The sequence below is a fragment of the Momordica charantia genome (assembly GCF_013281855.1).
Source record: "Momordica charantia cultivar OHB3-1 chromosome 1 unlocalized genomic scaffold, Mcharantia_2.0 BLBB01000001.1, whole genome shotgun sequence".
Classification (NCBI taxonomy): domain Eukaryota; kingdom Viridiplantae; phylum Streptophyta; class Magnoliopsida; order Cucurbitales; family Cucurbitaceae; genus Momordica; species Momordica charantia.
Genome location: NW_028275157.1, coordinates 2,199,492 through 2,202,920, shown reverse-complemented (window position 1 = coordinate 2,202,920; position 3,429 = coordinate 2,199,492). Strand labels below are relative to the sequence as shown.

General features: G+C 41.0%; 1 non-coding gene across 1 annotated transcript; it reads right to left on the bottom strand.

The window, feature by feature from the left end:
• Window positions 1-262: 262 nt before the first annotated feature.
• LOC148213079 (small nucleolar RNA R71) lies at window positions 263-369 on the bottom strand. Its single transcript, XR_015793199.1, has one exon. It is a non-coding gene; the product is annotated as a small nucleolar RNA R71 (small nucleolar RNA).
• Window positions 370-3,429: the final 3,060 nt, after the last annotated feature.

Below are 3,429 nucleotides of genomic sequence, written 5' to 3'. Positions count from 1 at the left end.
CCAAATGTTGCAGACAATTGGACATTTTGGAGGGCAGGAACATGAGGATCCACATGATCATCTGAAATCATTCATTCAAATTGCAAATGCATTTCGATTACCTGGTATAACAGACGATGCTCTGAGACTAACACTTTTTCCATTTTCTTTGAAGGACCAAGCTAGAGCATGGCTCAATGCATTTCCACCGGGATCCATCACCACATGAGGGTCGTTAGTGGAGAGGTTCTTAACAAAATTCTTCCCACCTACTCGCCACGCTGATATCAGAGAGGAGATCATCTCCTTTAGACAGTATGATCGTGAACCTGTTCACGAGGCGTGGGAGAGATTTAAAGAACTAATCAGGAAATGTCCGAACCATGGCTTGCCGGCATGCATCCAGATAGAACATTTCTTTAGAGGCTTAGATCATCCTACTAAGATGATGCTAAACAATGCTGCCAACGGAGCCTTTACAAAGAAGACATTCAACGAGATAGTTGACATCCTAAATGACTTAGCTTCACACAACGAACTATGGTGTTCGCAAAGATCTAGGGCAGCACCAAAGAAGCAAGATCCAGCTGGAGTTTTGGCTCTGGACATTGCTACCTCGATGCAAAAAGAGATGGTTACAATGAACCAGAGGCTGAAAGAGATGGCATTGGGAATAAAAAATCCATTAGCCACGCCGATACAACCTGTGTAGTCGGATTATTGCACTCCTGCCCCTGTTTGCCAAGTCAACGATCTCATTTGTTCATTTTGCAGTGAAAACCATATTTATGATAATTGTCCACATAACTCTGCTTCTGTTTTTTATGTAGGACATGGGAACAATAGGAACTTTAACCCATATTCGAACACCTACAACCCAGGTTGGAGGCACCACCCTAATTTCTCATGGGGAGGACAAGGAGGTTCGAGCGGTTTTAATCAAGGGCAGAGCCAGCAGAACAAGCAGCCCTATGTTCCACCTACACAACAATACATCCCACCACCGCAACAGCAGTACAATCAGAGAACACAGACTCCACCAGTTCACAATAACAACTCAAATCTTGAGAATATGATGAAGGAGTACATGGCCCGAACCGACGCAGTGATACAATCCCAAGCGGCATCAATGAGGAATTTTGAGACCCAATTGGGACAGCTCGCCAATGAATTGAAGAATAGACCACAAGGTTCTTTTCCAGGCCATACTGAATTACCAAAACGAGAAGGGAAAGAACAGTGCAAAGCTGTCACCCTCAGGAGTGGACTGGCATATGATGGACCAACAATGCCAACAACAGATGTACAGATTCCGTCCACTGAACCAATTGTAAAGATACCAGAAAATCCAACAACACCAGAAAAAGAAAATATTAGAAAAGGTAATGAGGACACCCCGAGTGTTCCTCCAAAGGTACAGCCTTCTTTTACCCCTACTCCCCCGTTTCCACAAAGATTAGTAAAGAAAAATAATGATTCCCAGTTTAGAAAATTTTTAGATATTTTAAAACAACTGCATATAAATATACCATTAGTAGATGCTCTAGAACAGATGCCAAATTATGCTAAGTTTTTGAAAGATATAGTTTCTAGGAAGAAAAAAATAGGAGAGCATGAACTGGTAGCCATGACAAAATGTAGTAGTGAAGCTGTAGGCAGCCCGCTACCCATGAAATGTAATGATCCTGGCAGTTTTACCATTCCATGTTCCATAGGAGGAAAAAACTTAGGTAGGGCATTATGTGATCTAGGCGCTAGCATTAATCTTATGCCATTATCAGTTTTCAAATCTTTAGGCATAGGAGAAGCTAGACCTACTACGGTTACTCTCCAACTAGCAGATAGATCTATCATAAGACCCGAGGGAAAGATAGAAGATGTTTTAGTCCAGGTGGACAAATTCATTTTCCCTGCGGACTTTATCATTCTAGATTGCGAGGCAGACTTAGACGTTCCCATTATTTTGGGAAGACCATTTCTAGCCACTGGGGATACAGTTTTTAATGTAAGGAAGGGAGAAATTACAATGAGGGTAAATAATGAAGAAGTTAAATTTAACGTTCTAGACGCCATGAAATTACCAGGAGACTTTGAAGAGTGCTCTACTATAAATAGCTTGAATCCTATTATGTTTGATGAGTTTTATGACTCGTTAGTTACAGAGATTGAAGAAGAGCTTGATAAGATAGCAGAAGGACCAGAAGATGTGGCTAATCCTATTGAAAAAATACAAAAAGAAGAATGCAAGTCGTTACTTCCATCCATAGTGGAACCACCCACGTTGGAGCAGAAGCCATTGCCGTCGCATTTGAAATATGCGTATCTAGGGGATAACGACACTTTACCAGTTATTATAGCTTCCAATTTATCACCTACTAATGAATATTCTTTATTGCAGATTTTGGAGAAGCACAAAAAGGCCATTGGATGGACGATAGCAGATATCCGAGGGATAAGCCCAGCCTTTTGCATGCACAAAATTCTATTGGAAGAAGATGCTAAGAACTCTATTGAGAGTCAAAGGCGGTTGAACCCGAAGATGAAAGAGGTTGTAAGGAAAGAAATTCTTAAATGGCTTGACGCCGGTGTTATATACCCAATATCCGACAGCAGCTGGGTAAGCCCAGTACAGTGTGTACCAAAGAAAGGGGGTATAACCGTGGTGGCCAACGAGGAGAATGAGCTCATCTCAACCCGAACTGTGAGCGGGTGGAGAGTTTGCATTGATTATCGCAAACTCAACAAGGTAACAAAGAAAGACCATTTTCCTCTCCCGTTTATTGACCAGATGCTCGACCGTCTGGCAGGTAAGGATTTCTATTGTTTTTTAGATGGATATTCGGGTTATAATCAAATTACTATTGCTCCAGAAGACCAGGAGAAGACAACATTTACGTGTCCGTATGGTACGTTCGCTTTTAGGCGAATGCCCTTTGGACTATGCAATGCACCCGCAACTTTTCAGAGGTGTATGATGGCCATCTTCTCTGACATGGTAGAAAATATTCTAGAAGTTTTTATGGATGACTTTTCTGTTTTTGGAAATTCTTTTGAGGCTTGTTTAGTTAATTTGGAGAGAGTATTGGAGAGATGTGAACAAACAAACCTAGTCCTAAATTGGGAGAAGTGTCATTTCATGGTACAAGAGGGTATTGTTTTGGGTCACAAAATTTCCAAGCAAGGAATAGAGGTAGACCACGCTAAGATAGACATCATTTCAAAGCTACCTCCTCCTACAAATGTCAAAGGGATTAGAAGTTTTTTAGGGCATGGGGGATTTTACCGCCGCTTTATAAAAGACTTTGCTAAAATTTCTAAACCCTTGTGTCAATTGTTAGAACATGATAGACCATTTGTTTTTGATGATGACTGTTTAAAATCATTTGAAATGTTGAAAGTTGCTCTAAGTTCAGCTCCTATAATTATCGAACCTAATTGGGATTTACCTTC